At 42.9% G+C, this 16,475-nt stretch overlaps 1 protein-coding gene across 3 annotated transcripts in view; it reads right to left on the bottom strand.

Moving 5' to 3' along the window:
* The window catches only part of EYA2 (EYA transcriptional coactivator and phosphatase 2), an 88,427-nt gene extending 72,624 nt beyond the window's left edge, over positions 1–15,803 (bottom strand). Inside the window, exon 1 of one of the 3 annotated variants that reach the window (XM_063172280.1) lies at positions 15,697–15,803. The gene's annotated coding sequence lies outside the window, so the exon portion shown is untranslated. Of the gene's footprint in view, positions 1–13,645; positions 13,703–15,696 lie in introns of those variants that run through there. The other 2 variants (XM_063172279.1, XM_063172278.1) reach the window with 2 other exon arrangements.
* Between the last annotated feature and the right edge of the window lie 672 nt (positions 15,804–16,475).

Below are 16,475 nucleotides of genomic sequence, written 5' to 3'. Positions count from 1 at the left end.
ATCAACGGCACCACCGCCAAGGAGGAGACAGGAACACACAGCCAGGCTGAGCAGGACACAGCTCTCAGCCAGATATTCCAGCCTGGAATTGTGATATATTTTTGTCATAAATGGGATCTATCAACACCATTGCTTCAGGAGGGTCCCACTGCCCATGGGGTGACTGCAGCTCCACCTAAGACAAACCCAAATTACTCCCCTGTTCAGGTGACAGCTACCTGCACTTCCCTGTAAACACAGGATTACAATTAAATACTCCAACACAGCTGAAGTTGGCACCACTTTTACCATTATAATGTTACCTGACAAACAGATTAATTTAATGGCTTTGAGGACTCTGCCCATACCACCTAATCCATAAGTTATATACAGGCTTTTAAGCAATTCTTATTTGATATCTACTTTAGGTATTTGCAGCTTTGGGTGTTTACTTCTTGTCATGCTTACAGCTTGACAGCCATCTACTGCAGTTAAAAACAGAGCCAAAAAGTTCAACTAAAGAACCAGAAAATTAAATTGCATTTAGGGATGGGTGGGAGGCTGCTCACTGACATTTAGTATCAGTGAACACAGTGGCTGGCTTCAGGGTACTTGCAAGTATTTTTGAGCCAAAGAAAGCTTAGCAGGTTCTTTCCTCCAAGCAATTCTTTTTCTCTGAGGAGTTTTTAAAGGGATAAGCATTGGGATCTACTCTTCTGAGATTACAAGCATTGTGTTAAAGACAACTGGATTGTATCTCTTTTGTATTGAAAAAAAATAAATCTGCCTTGTCAGCATCTAGAGGGTTAAAACCCTCAGATTAAAAATGCATTTAGTACATTCAAAAAGATGAGAGCTGGTGGCCATCACTCCACAAGTACTGCCTCCAAATACATACTCACAGATTTACAGCAATATAAAAATACAAGGCTGGCAAGAAACTGAAATGAGAATAAAACACATATGAATCATGCACACAACTAATTAAACATGAAAATTATCTTCACAGTCACTTACCTTCACCATTGTAAGTTAACATTCAGCAGAAGAAATCTGAGAAGTGTATTTTAGACATGTGCAATCTGGGAGTAATATTTCTTTTAAACTCATGTCAGGATAACACAGCTTCCTTTCCAAGCACTGATTATTTTGGGCTCTCCTAAGTGAAGCGAAAAATGCTTAAGACTGAACACAAGCCTTGGCTGACAGCACTTAAGTGAGCCTGGAAATCTTCAAATTTACCGTGCTGGGAACTGCTGCGTAACTTCTAGGCTAAGGCTTCAGGGCAAAGCATACCTATATTCCATCCACTCACAAGTTAAAGAAATCAGATTTTGGCAACTAAACTCTGACTTCCTTTTGCATAAGTAATACACCAACATCTGAGCACCCGACTGTTCACTGTCAGGGGACCATGTGAAAAACACCTCAACAAATCACGTCCCAGCTATTTCTTCTTTACTAACATTTAATTTGCAGAATACAATCCAAATTGCACTTCCCAAAGTCACAAGGATGTATCAGCCACTTCAGGCACTACAAAAATAAACACAACAAAATTTGGAGCTTGCTTTTCAGTGATGCTGAAAAACTCCTGTATGAAATAACTTCCACGAGTATACGCCAAGAGTAATTACAAAACTTTGAGTTCCAGAGACTACAACACTGCAGGTTCCATTCTGCTTCTTCTGGTAATGGTATTTGCATCAAGGATGAGAGCATCCACTTGAGGAAAGACAGAGAGCATGGTGTTGGCACAACAAAGCCCTTTCATTAAGGAGACATCTGGGCCATTAAGAGCAGTCTGCTGGGGAAGGCTGCACCTCGATAGATTGGGTTTCAAACCAAGTTCTCCATGAGGTGTTGAGCACAAGAGAATTGGCTGCAAGCAGGACAACACAGGCCTGGTGGGTTTTGTTTACTGTGCAGTTGAAGCACCACTAAATGATTAATGAAGGGCTGACAGCTTCTTTGGAGAGTAGCAGACAACATTTTGGGGCAAGACTTTGGCTTGTCAGGTTAAACATAAAAATGCTTACATAGAGCTCTCTCTCCTGAGCTCACTGCTGTTCAAATGACTTTTCTAACTTGCTTCCCATGGCAAGAACATAAATGTAAGGCCATCTTGAGGAGAAAAAAGCAGCACAACAAAATGTTAGTTTGCCAGAGCATCTATTAGCACACATTCATATGTGTGATAACACCAGCAGCACACTTTCATTACCACCTTGTTAGCAGTTACAGACAAATCTTCAGCAAGATCCCTCTCAAAGTAAACCTAATTCCACTGAGAACAGCAGGATCATTTACCCTCCTCACCAAACCTCTGCCCTCCACTCTCCAGGCTCTTCTTAGGCACAGAGCTGCCATCAGCATCAGGAATGGCAAGTGGCTCATGAGGAACTGAACATGCCTTCCTTTGGAGCATAAATAAGGTAAAGAAATGCTGCCATGCAAGCTTAAGGTTAATGTCTGAAAAGCCCTGAAGCCCAACATATCAAGAAAATTTTATATGTTATTTAAGCCTTGGATGAATGACTAAAATCAAGAGGATGGCCACCATTTGTTGGCAAGACCATCTCATCTGTTCCTACACTTTAGCTATGAATATTAATAGACAGGCAAAAAATCCCAAACATTAAAGAAGATTTGGCTTCTGGAGAGGCAGGGAAGAGAAGTCCCCTACAGGAGCCTTTCCAGTCTTCAGAGCAGTTACAAATTTTCTGCCAACTTAAAATCAAAAAACACACTTAAGAAAACATATCTAGGAAATGTAAGATTCTGAACATGTAAAAAAAGTGTCTCTAGTTCAAGAATTCATGTAAAAGACAACACATTTCACAGCCAGCACGTTACCATCCAAGTACAATTACATATTCAACCAAAATCATTCCCCAAGCTGAGTCTGTTTTGCCTGTGATGGGAGTTAGTGAGTGAGCTCCCTGTTCTTATCTTGAACCAGGAGCTTTTTTTTCATATTTTCTCCCCTGATCTGTTAAGGATGGGGAGCAGGTGAGGAGCTGGGTGGACATCTGGCCATCCTCAACCCAGCACACATGCAAGGGTGTTTGTTACTCATCTCAGTGCTTTGACTGAAGAATACACTATAACTGGAAGAAATGCAGCAAATCCCATAAATTTCCTTTCCAATAATCTCCTTCTGACAGAACATAAAATCCTCCATTTCTCCAACTAACCATAGAACAGCTGAGATTAAATCTTCCCAGTGAGAAACATAACTGTGTTACCATGGCCTGGACTCTGCAGGGCTCCCCCTGCGACATAAACACCTCCACCACAAAGCTCTTGGGCAGGTTGTTTCCAACATTCATGTTGTTTGTTGGGCAGGTTGTTTCCAACATTCATATTGTTTGTTGGGCAGGTTGTTTCCAACATTCATGGTGTTTGGTGCAGCACTCACTTCTCCTTCCCAAATCTCTAACACCACGGGAGTCCTAACGCTGCATCACCACTTCTACCATAAAAATGTACGGCAAACGCTCTTCCCAAACAACTTTTTGGCTTGGACTAAAGCAGAAAGCCCTCAAGAAGCAAGACTGCTGGTGCTGCAGGGTCAGCAGCTTGTTCCTTAAGGGAGAGAGACTGAAATCCTTACTTCACTCTCCCCTGGGCCTGCGTTGGCTCATGCTCCCCTCACTCCAAGCTGTTGGAAACGGCAGCACTGGAAGGACAAGAGTGGAGTTAAAATTTTGTTACTGCAGCAAAAGGCAAAGTGAGGACACCACACCAGTCTCTGAACACTGGAGCAACTTTCTGTTGGGGAAAAATGACTTGTCAAAACACTGATGTGGCACAAACACCACGCTCTCTGCTGAAAGCTTCGAGCTGCAGATATTCCCTAGCAGCTTTTTCACCCAAGCCTTGCATTCAATTCATTTAATACCATGATATAGAATAAAAGCCATCAGTAAGCAGAGTGTGGCTGCTTTTTTTTTAGCAATGCAGTTCTTCCTGCAGCAATCACCAGGATGCAATAGGTGCAGCTGCGAGCAGAACTGGGCATTGCTGTGTGCCAGAGCTCCTCCTCAGACTTGTCCCCATGAATTCCACTGAAGCCTGCAGGTAAAATCCTTCCCCAGGCATTTTACCCTGATTGATAGCTTCAGAGCCTTCCTTCACACGACTTAGGCTGCTTTCCAGATCTTTATTTTTCCTCCTTTTTGTAACTGTCTCCAACGGGAAGTTGCACTCGGTTTTTTCACCGTGCGTTTCTCTTAGAACTGACATCTCTGCATTGTAATGAAGGAACCCCTGGGTATTAGTGACAAATTAGTCACCAGCTAGAGAATATTTTCTTTTCATTTCTATACCAGGTGGAAGATATTAAAATCTCGAGAGGAATTTCACCTGCTCTGCCACAATAAATCATCACACAATTTTCTTTTATAGTGACTTAATTTTACTGCCTCTAAAACTTCATCACCATTGAAACAGTCTTCTGAACTTGGTCAGGGAGACTTTATAGTAAATAGTATGTATTTAATTATGCTTTGAAAATAATGTGATTTCACTTTGACACTTTAAATGGTGTTTTTAAAATATGGAATTATTCTTTTCTGAGAAGAAAACCCATGCACCACCATAGGTAGAAATTAACAGAAAAATATTTTCCCTTGTTTAATTATCTAATAAGGAACAGTATTTTAAAAATCTCCAGAAGACCCCACACAGTCTGTAAAAAAAAGGAGAAACATGGCACTCACTATTCTTTGTCGAAGAACTTGTAAAATAGCGGCCAAAAGAGAAGGGAAAAAAATGTAAAAACACTTAGGTAGATTACTGAAGCCACAGGCCACTGAAATACAGCAAAATATTCACTGAAGGCAGAGATTTACCTTTTTAATTTTTTCTAGAAGGCTACTATGATTTTAGTAGTAATATATTATTTAAAAGTTGATTCTCAAAATGTTAACTTTACAACCACATATTTTGTGTCATTACAGTGGGGTTTTCTACTTCATAAAACAGATAAATTTATAATCAAAGCTAAATACTACACAAGTGGCTTACAGCTTCTGATTAAATGGCTTCATATACATTTTTGTGCTTTTAATCATCAATTAATTAATTTTTCAAATTATAATAGGTCCACTAAGTAAGCCAGCAGCAAAGGAGTTAATTTTACAACAGAAAATAACACCAAGACTGAAATTTAAGAGTCCTGCCTCACCAGCAAAAGGAGGGCTGAAGTGTGTCTATCAATAAATACAGCACATTAAGTCTACATCCAATTGTTTCTTCCTGTATTTGCCAAGAAAAGAGAAGAGCAGAAGATCAATTAAAAAGCAGAAATGTAAAACCAAAGCATTAAACGCTACGAGATATTTAAGATCCCACAGTGTTCCTTACAAGCGCAGAGCATCACTCCCCTGCTTCTCCCGGGGGAGTTCCAGCTCCAATAATTACCTTCTGTCTGCTCTCAGGGTTCAAGTTCAAAACAATATTCATTTTCCACTTCCCGTGCTCAACCAGGGCACAGTGCTCCTGTGCATCACTCAGGAACCACCCTGCCCCACCACAGACACGGTTAAACCACTGCTGGGAGTGAATAATCCTGATTTGTGGCAGGGAGCTGGGGCAAGGAGAAGCCCTGGTCTTTAAGAGGGAAAGCATCAAGCTCCAGCATCAACACCTCTGACTCTGAGCAGCAGCATCCTTTATTACTCAGTTAGAAACCAAGACTTGTCTTCCTTTATTACATTGGATTAGAAACCAAGCATTTGTCTCCACACCCCACCCCTAATTATCAGGGGGGCCTAAATGGTGTTTCAGAACTAATCTAGCCCAGAAGGTTTTGCTGCATCTCCAATATTTTTACAGCAGACTCACTTGGCTTCCTCAGCCCCCTCCCCATCTAGTTCTCCTCCCCAAATTATATTCATCTGCTGCAGTGAACAGGAAGGATGGCTGCCAAACAAGCAATACGAAATCATATATAATAGGCAGAAAACACCTTCCTTCAAACCACAACTTAAGAGTTTTCAGGTGAAGAGACACTGAAGAGGGAAAGACAGCAAAGGTCTGTGAAATTGGCTATACAGAACATAATCTTACATTGCCTTGTGCATGGTTACAGACATTTACAGCATTGCTGAATGATTATGTATTTCTGGTCAGAGACCTAAGCTTGCCTCTTATTCAGAGAAATGAATTTTATTAAAAACAAGATTCCTCCAACATAGGTATTTACACAACAGGCCACTAAGGCTATACAGAATAATGATCTCATAATTTTATGTCAATAAATAAAAAGAAAAATGGTGTCTGCCTTATTTTCCTGCCAGACACCTAACTCCACCAACGCACTTAGGAGTATCAGGTCAGAGATGTGATACCATGGGCTAAATCATCTCTCTGCAAATTTTTGGTACAGGAGGTTCCAACCACTGGTACCAAAAGGGCTGTGGTACCTCCCTCTCTCCACCAAATTCAGATTTACCATCTTTTTTAACTGCTGCTGGAAACTTTGCTGATTTGCAAACAGGCATTTGAGCATGGACAGCACAGAAAGATGATTCTCACTCTGGTTCTGCAAGGCTCAGGCACTGAAGAAGTCAGCTATACTTGCACTGGCAGCAGTTATGATGGGATTGAAAAAAAAAATTAAATATGCACTTTTGTAACAAGTACAGAAGGTTTAAAACTGCTCCCACTCAATAAAGTTCAACCCTAAAGTGAAATGATTGGGAACTGCAGTGAGAGCACGACTGGATCTAATACATTTATGCACAGTTGAACACAAGGAAGGAGAAAATTTATGTATTTTGCTACAAGCATTAAGGCTGACATAATCCTAAATCTGTCTCAGTGAAGAGGAATAGTATCAAAACAGCACTTATCAAAAGTAAGCTAGCAAAAAACACGGGTTTATAAATTCAAAAATAAAGTCAGCATACAAAAGAAGAATAAAAAAGAACATTTGGATACAGCAAAAATAACATTCACATGTTTTACTTAAAAAAGTGTCGTCTTTCAGAAAAAAATTGTGCTTTTCAGTTTGTTAAGGGGTGGAAAAAACAATCTCTCTTTTTCAAATAAAAAGCATTGCTCAATTTTAGACAAGATTTTGTCTTGTTTCACCCACAGTAGCAGGGAAAAATAATAAATTTACATAGCTTACAAAAATGAAGTACACACTGTCAACATTTACAGAGGATAAAGCAGTTTGTAAATACTTTTTGACTTGTTTTAGAAGCAAAGAATTGTCAGATAGATGCAATTAAACTCTATGGATGGTAACTGAGCACAGAGGAGCAGTCGCAAGGGGAATCAAAACCAGTGATACAGATCTATATTCAAAACTGATCAAAGTTCTTTCCAAAGTAGCTGTAGGACAATTACACAGCAAACAGCCAAATCAAATGTGTCATCAAAAGACACGATTTGCAATAGATGGAAAACTTGTCTTCAGGACAGCTGATGAGGCTCTCTGCGTGGTGCACAGACAGAGCTGTAAATAACTGGGGCCCCCAGTCTGCTCTGCTTACTCAACCTATTTAAAAAACAAAAGCATTTCAGATGCTGCCCCACTTTCCCCTCACTGTTTCTTGTGGGTGCCTGCGTAATCCTAGAGGCATGTCCAGTTTTTAAGGCATTTGCTGAGTTTAAGGAACATTCCCCACGTCGCCCTGTCTCTGGAAGTCCTGCTCTGGTTGAGTTTCTCTGTCAAGTCTGTTCTTTCCAGCATAGACAGAGGCACCAACTCTCCATGGGTTGACCAGTTACTATCTGGGCTGACTAGTATTAAATAATTTTCTTCATTTAGGATTATTTATTTAGCTGGGCTGCTTTCCTTCTCAAAAGCAGGGATGGCAAACTAGAATTTCTGCACGACGAGACCGAATGTCCAGAGTTCGGTGCTCAAGCCAACAGCACGAACTGACCTATCTTCTCAGACCTCTCAGCACATCACAATTAAAACTGGAACTTCTTTGATTATTGCAACCCATAAAAGTAGTAGCCTACAGCCAGGAGCAGGCAGCAGAGAGAAATCCTGTTTGCAGACAGATATGGCTCTGGTAGAGCTTGAAATCTGTTATGCTGCTTTATGTAAAAACATTCCTGAAGAAGACTATTTTAGTTAAAATAATTCAAGACTTCCATTTCCCTGAATTATTAAGTGGTGTTGCAGCAAAGGCAAATTGAGGTTCTACCATGCACCAATTTCCTCTCCAAAAAGCAGAAGGGAGATGAATGACACCAGCGTTTCATGCAGCACTCACGCAAAGACACGGACGTGAAGAAATCTCAGGTTTGTAACCAAATACTTTAAACCTTCATTTCCTTAACAGAAAACCAGCTGGGAATAAGTTAGAAGTGGGCTATCATCAAGGAAGTTCCTAACATCTGAACAACAAACTTCAGTTCCACCACTCTCTGTGCATCAATAACAAACCCTTCACCTGCTTTTCAAATTGCTACGGCCCAAATCATATCCAGGCTCTCACAGCCTCGAGCCCATTTTCACTCTTTGTATTCAAACCTGGCAGCAACAACAAAAAAAAAAACCCCAGCAGTCTTGCAAATAACGAAATCCCACACCCCAGCAAAACATGCACCCTGCTTCTACTAAATAAATGTCAGTCAACAAATAGGCACAAATTTCACAATGGCTGAGGTCATTCCCTCTAAGTCATTACGGTTTGTGGGTGAGTTTTCCTGGTGGTTTTAACATTGGTTTCTGTGATTGCAGCTATGCTTATTTATGCATTTAAGGCGTATGATCTAATACACTTAGGTTTAACTACTTCATTCTTTTGACATTCTTTCCAAATTATAAAAAGGATTCTTGGTGTTTTCACTGCCTTGGTAAAGCAACAAAATTGCTGTCCACATAATTTCTTAAAAATACAGAACAGAGTAAGTACTTGTTGAAAATAATTCAAAGGAAAAAAAACCCTACCCCAGACATTCCCTCCTCCAAGATAAGACTTTTTCTCTCTCTCTCTCCCCTCCCTTCTGAGGGAACTTGCTATTTTTTTATAAATAGATGTTTTGCTGGCTTTTTAAAAACAATATCCAGGCCTTAAGAGTGATTCAGCTACAACTTATAATCAACACAGTAGTTCAGCTCATTTTTTTCAGCCCTTCTATTTTTACTGTTATGCTTTTTAAAAACTGCACATTTGCGGTATGCTTCAGTCACATTGCATCTTCCACTGCACTTTGAATTCTACAATAATGCTCATTTTATTCAACACCTTTTGGTTATTATCTACCGGGGATCTTTGCTTGATAAAAATCAAAGAAGGCAATTTTCTACCTTTTCCTAATGGAAATTTAAATTATCTTCTCCCTCCAAGGCACAAAAAGCCCTAAGAGCCCTCATCATCCAATTGAGGATGGAGAAATTCACTGACTTGTAGGAAACATTCAGAAACATTTTCAAGAAGCTGAAATTAAAATTAAAATTGTGCATGGAGATGGGTGTGCACATCTCTCTCCCAATACTGTGTGCAGTGTGTGGCTATTACCTTATATACAGAAGTCACAGTAAAACACTTTAATTGATCTCTTTAAACTTGAGGCCATGGGTAATTCTGTATTTCTGGAGCCCCTGATATGGTTTTATATGTCCAAGCATGCTTCTAATCCAGCAGCAGGAGGAGTGGGAACCCCCCACAAGCTCTGTGGACAGAGAAGGGTCCCATCCTGTCCTGCCACCTCTTGCAGCTCAGCACCATCATCAGGTACTGTCCTGACTCCAGCTCTGACCCAGCCACACCAACAAAACCTTATTCCCTGGCACACAAAGCACTCTCAATTTCCCAAGCCATCACCCCAAATCTGTAAAATCCCTCCATCACAGCCACACACTGTGGGCACCACAACAATACCTCAGGCTCCTCTGTCCCCTCCCGCTCCATCCTTCCCAAGCTGCTTTTTCCAACCGAACCCCAACTACAACAATCCCCCACAAATTACAGCAAACCTCCCTTGAAACTCCCCATAAACCTTACCACAACCCTGCAGCAGACTTCTGGCTTTGCACAGAGCCTCTCAACACCAGGGAAAACAGCTCAGCACGGCACTAAGGAAGCGTTTTCCGGGCACAGCGGAGGTGACAAACAGGAGGAGAGCAAAGCCAAGATGCCATCTCGACTTCAGGCAAACAACCCCTCCTGACCTCTGGCAGCTCCCACACACTATTAAACAAAAACTATTCTCTCCATGTTAATGAACCATGTACAATCTAACAGATAACGCTGATGTTAAATAAACATGTTTGTATGTGACTCCTAATGCCAGGACTTAGGCAGCTGCAGACAAATAATTTTAAATGGGAAGGATTATGCCCGTGTAATCTTTCTCATCTCACTTTACACATCTTTGAAATAATTAAAATATATAATTAAAGCACAAGCAGAAAGACTGAGTGAAAAGAGGTTTGACTATTTTTAATTATTCACTCTGTGACACACTCACTGGAACCATCTCTGCAGTGAACATTATTTTGGATCCAATTTTCCTCTCACACCTCTTGCAGCAGTAAATCAAGATCAACTGAACAGCCTGACAAAGAAGGGAGCTGGATCGGGTTTTGAATGCTGCAATAAAAAAATATTTTGCACAAGACTTAAATCCTTATTCCAAATTTCTCCTCTCTCCTGCTTCAAACCCTGGGTAGCACCAAATCTACCTGCAAATGGTAGCACCTCCAGGCCCCAAATGACCCAACCAAGAGGAGCAATTATTTGCATCCTAATTGAAGGGCTTATCCTCACCTGATTAAAACAAGGTGTTTGTTAAACATCATTACTTGAGTTAAGATCTGCAAATAACGATGAAGTATTGTTTTAAGAATTTGACTGCCACGAAACAATTGTTTTCTGATGGGATCTCTTAATGAACAGTCCCAACCAGGATTTTCAGCAGAAAAGGAAGGGAAAGAGATTTGGCAAGTTCTCCCTATTCATATCAAAGTAAGCAAAATGCCAAGAGGTTTGAGTACTTACATTTTTTTAATAGACATATACTGAAAGAAAAATAAATCTTGTATTTTTAACTAAATTAAGCCCCCAAAAAGCAGGACATATTTAAGCCTGAATGGCTTTACTTAATATATACCATTGTTTATAACTGAATGTATTTTTTTGTTCCTAACTATTTTCCTGTCATGTGCAGTACAACGTGAAATTTAATGAAAATAACCTGATTGTTAATCCAGGATGCTCCTCCATGCACTACCCAAATATAGAATGCTACTGCTGTGAAAAATACACAGGTACAATGAAACTAACGATACACTGGGAACGGCAGTATGAAATTTCCTTCTCTACATCATCTACCAAATGACCCCTCCACTTATAGGATACATTTAAAATATTCATATTAAAACTGCAGTGTTCCATGGCTTATGAAAAGTATTGAATTTGCAACTTCATTTAAGAGTTTGTCCCAAATAAAAGTTACCCCAGCCAGGAAAAATTAACTTGAAAATATTTTCTTGGCATTCTAAGAACTTCTGCTAGTTTTCACAGATTTATAAAATCATTTTTCACTGCATAAGCGATCTTAACAATCATTTCCACAGATTAGGTCTAACAACCTGTGAATTTATTGCAGAAGGAATTTACTGCAAGGAATAATTAGTCTTCAGCACTGCTCATGCTTGTTCTCCGGCTGAAGACACCTTAAGACCATCTGGTTACTGCAAAATTTGGCACAGAAGAAACAAATCTTACTGAAGAGAATTATAGCTGATTTCAGGATAGCTGTTGTACTACTGCACATCATAAATAACAGTTGGGAAGACAGTAGAAAATTAGTAAAGTCTCTAATTGTTTTCTTTGTCAGCAGTGTGTACACACACACACTGACACACAAACACAGCCACGCAGAATTCAGCCCAACACCTCGCAGGCTTACAGTTAAACATGCATAATATTTGCAGGATTAATAGCTAAATTATTAAATTTGCAGGGAAAAAAAGCATATTAACCAGCTGTGCATAGCAACACATGAGACTCTTTAAGCGATATTCTGAGATCAAGTTCTTTGTGTGAATACCTGAGTTTAAATCCTTCTTATAATTCAAGGCATATCCACACACACCGTGGAGTTGAATACGGGGCTTATTGTTGGAGGGGGAGTTATCAACAACATTTTTATTTCTCCCTAATGAAGCTTTTCTAATGGAACCTAAGGCTGCCAATGTTGTGAGGTATTTGAAAGAGGAACCCGTTTCAAAAAATTTCAACCAAATAATGGTGAGAAGATTAGCGAGTCATGGGAATCGAGTCTCCACGTACAATTTTAAAAGAAAATGAGCCGAGGGGAGTGGGCTAAGCAAAGTAAAGCAAAACAAATCAATGAGTGTAAAACCAAAAGCATACACCACTTGTTATTTAGCCAAATGTTTTGACCTGTTGGTGGGTGAGTAGAAGAGGCACAAGAATTACGTGGACAATTTGACTCTGTAACTACACAATTCAATTTTACACCATAAATTTAGATATTTTTTAAATCAAGAGTTTTAAGGTAGAACAATTAAGTTATCAGCTGCTGTACCATTTCAAGTAAATTTTCAAAACATGCTTAAAAAGTTTCTGGAATGTCTCCAAAGCTATGAGTACTGATTATTTTCAAGGCATTTGTACTGCAAGTCTTTCCTACTTGCTTGTGTTACATCTGAGGGCACACGATGCCTTCAATTTCAAAGCAGAAATAAAAATTCAGCTTCATTAAGAAATGGAAACAGTTTCCCCACGTAAAAAAAAAGACGATGAGAAAGAATTTATCCTGTCCGAAGCAACAAGTAACAAAACAATGCACTGCTAAATGTATGAAACTGTCTAAGAAGCATTACTTTAGACAGAGATTTACTAGTTTAAATGTATGCCATCTTTTGTGGACCAGATTGCCCTAATACCCACAGATGTGGATAGCATGAAGAAATTTAAACATGCCTTCTCAATAAACTGGGGGACAAGAAGGGGAGGGACCCTTCCACGGATGGCATTGCAGAGAGAAGAAATTCTCAGTAAATTAATGAAGTCCACAGGAGAGACAAAACAATAAACCATTCCTGCCACTGCTTTTAACGGCGCTCAGGGATGCGTGAATTTGATATTACGCTGAACAAAATTTCTGTCAATATTTGATACACACCAATAAACTGTTTATTGGTTCACTACATGTATTTTAGCAATCACAACTTTATACAACAGAACATTATCATTATTTGAAACATTATCTGAACAACAGTAGCTGTATACCATGAATAATTTCCTTTAGAGGCCATTCACTGGGCTCAAGCACAATTTAACACTCTGAAAAGTTTACTCAAACTGCACAAATCACACACAAGTTTTCCTCATAGAAGCAGCACAAATCACATACAAGTTTTCTTCATAGAATCAGCCGCGGGAAAGTGCAGCGGCTCATTTTATTTAAAAGCTATTAAAATCATTAATAAGCAGGACTCGCTTGACGGTAAAACCGAACGGCACGCTGCGCAGCAATTAACTCCCCGCGCTAATCCGGAGTCTCCGCACCCGGAGCCGCTCCGCGCTCCGCCGCAGCCGCCCCCCGACGGGCTCCGGAGCTCCGCGCCCCCCGCCCCGCGCCCGCGGAGCGCTCCGGCCCGCGGAGCCCCGGCGGGCAGCCCGCACCCGCGGAGGCGCGCAGCCCCTGCCCCACTCACCGGCGGTGCAGCGCGGAGCCGCGGCGCTGCGGAGTGTGCGCGCCCGCCGCGGGCGCAGTGAGCATGTGCGAGGCAGGCGCGCATGCCCGCGGAAGGGAGCGCAGCGGAGCGGGGCGGCGGCTCCGCGCCCCGCGCTGCGCCCCGGGCGCGCCCACCCGCCCCCTCCCCGCCGCGCCTCCCGCCGGAGCCGCCCGCGGGCTGCGCGGGGCGCGGAGCGCAGCGCCACGGGGGCAGCCCCGCGGAGCGGCAAGGCGCTGCACGGCACGGCACGGCACGGCACGGCACGGCACGGCACGGCACGGGGGTGTCCCCTCGGCTCCTCTGCTCTGTTGCTCGTCCGGCACAGCCGCCCCTCCGCCCCCCCGGCAGCCCGAGCCCGGGACCGCCGGTCCCGCGCAGCGCCGCGGGGCTGCCCCCGTGCCGCCGCCGCCGCCGCCGTCGGGGCGCACCTACCGCACGCGTGGGGAACCGCGGCGCGTCCCGGCGCCCGCAACGCCGCGCTGCCCGCGGTGCCGGCGCGGAGGAGGAGCCTCCCGCGGCTCCCGGGGCCGCCCGGCAGCCCCCCGGTACCGTCACGGAGCTGCCCGGTGCCCCCGGTACTGTGGCGGAGCTGCCCGCGCCCCCCGGGCCGCAGGGAGCGCGGAGCCGCCGCTGCCGGGCGCGGGCCGGGCTGCGCTCTCACCGGCGGCAGGTACGCGCCGGGCGCGCTGTCTCCCGCCCGTGGCTATGGTTTTATGTTGGCGCTATCAGCGTTCATCGAGCTGCAAGTCTTTGAAAGAAATTTTTCCTGTAGAACTTGGACCTTTAAATGCCATGTGAATATCACCTTGTCTGTAGCCTCTGTTTCCATGAAAACAAGTCACTTTCACTACAGTCCTTGTGTTTCGGGTCTCTAAGTGACAATTTTTAAATATGAATTTAAAAGCAAGGGCTTTTGTTGACATCTATTTGTCTTAGCACACACAGTGCCACAGAGCCATGGGTCCTGCAGACCTGCAGAAACAGCTTCATTCACACAAGCCACCCTTCTGCACTCACAGAGCATCACACGGCTCCCGGCTCCCCAGAAGGCAAGACCCTGCCCATAGTTCCCGTCACCTCAAGCGACACAGAATGGATTTGTGGCCGTACAGAGGTGCTGTCCCATCTCCCATGTCAGCACATAAACAGAAGCAGTCTGGCATGTGCCCCTTGTGCTCCTGCCTGATGTGCTGGACGCCTCAATCAGGCACCTCACCTGCTTGTTTGCACATCCAAGAGAGTGGAAGGAGGCACCTTCAGATGGGAAGATGGGGCTGGGACATCCCGTCGCACACCCCTTCCCAATTCCCTTGTGCTGTACACCCCACAAACAGCTTCCCCTTGCCCCTGCTGGTCTTGTCCCTGCTCAGGTACCAGACATTTCCCCCTTCCACTGGCATACCTGCTCGCTGGGGATGCAGCCTGGCCACAGCAGCATTGGAGTGTTTCATTTCCACACCCTGCTCTTCCTCCTTATTTCCCCTTCTCACCAGTCTGCAGTCCTCCAGTTCTGTCTCTCCAGCACTGGGGAGGCATCGGGGGAGACCTTCAAATCCTTGTCCTGACGGCTTTTATTACACCTAGCCCTTTCCTCAGGAAGGAGATATCCCATGAACCGCAGTGGAAAAGCCAAAGGAGCACAAAGGGTGTTGAGTTCAGGGTTTGAACAAGTTGCAGCCCACTCATGGATTTAACTCAAAATTTTGACAATGGAACAAAAACATCATTGCAACGAGACAGCTGTTTTTACTATCAAAATCTCTCAGATCAGTTTGACTGCAAAGTGTGTTCCTACAATCCAAAGGAGACAAAGCTCCCAGCATCAGTGTGGAGCTGGCAGCCTTCCTAGCATGAGCTACCTCCCGCCAGCCTAGAAAAACCAAAGCTCTTTCAGTTGTTATTCCCCATCAGTTCTCGGCACTAACCCCCTGATTTCCCCACGGATTATCTGCAGTTCTGAGTTTACACTGCTCTCACATTAAACTCTGAACAATCACTGGCTGGGGGGGCTTCCTTGCTGCCTTTCTCACCTGTAATTGGGGTTCTGCTGAGGAATCTCTGAAGTACAAGAAAGTCCTCGGATCCATCTTGAAAATAAATCTTTTTCTTCCTCAACCTGCCGTGCCCAAAAGCCTGATTGCCACATTAGCTCCTTTTAAAGCTGGTTTTAACAAGTAAATTCATATCTAAAAATGCCTTGTTTGCAAAATTCTCCCGGCCCCTGATTTCACAACATATTTGAATATATGCTTAGTTTTATGCATGTGAATAGGCCTACAACAATCAATACAATTATTTACCTAAGTGCTTAAAGTCAGGCAGGTATTTAAGAATTAGTATTGTTTGTGGTAATGCCACAGCAAGCCAGGCAGGGACCAGGACCTCATTGTTCAGCAACCTGCACACAAAAAGACACTCCTTGTCCCTTTCAGTATAAGTAATTTTTTGTAAGTTGTGAGTAACTTGTGAATCAGTGCCAGAAACACCTTTCTTGAGCTGGTGAGTAAACATTATTTGTCTACTCTAATATCCTTCTTATTTACCGAAAACATTGTATGCAATATTTAGAAAAGTAATAAAGGCACAGGGGGAAAAGGGTGGGCAAAGAGGAAGATAAAGGATATTTTTTCGATTAGGTATTTTAAGTATTTTCATCATTGTTAGTATCCAGAAAAATACCTGTAGATGTTAAAAGCCATTTAGAAAGGCAAGGGAATAGTATGGCTTCTGCCCCATCAGTGGGACTGTGGGTGGGTCAGACAGCTGCATGGGGCTGCAAGGTGAGAGACAAGGAGCCGCTCCTTGTAGT

Source organism: Melospiza melodia, chromosome 19 (genome assembly GCF_035770615.1).
Source record: "Melospiza melodia melodia isolate bMelMel2 chromosome 19, bMelMel2.pri, whole genome shotgun sequence".
NCBI lineage: Eukaryota > Metazoa > Chordata > Aves > Passeriformes > Passerellidae > Melospiza > Melospiza melodia.
Note: the sequence above shows the minus strand (reverse complement) of the source record. Positions and strands in the feature narration are given on the sequence as shown.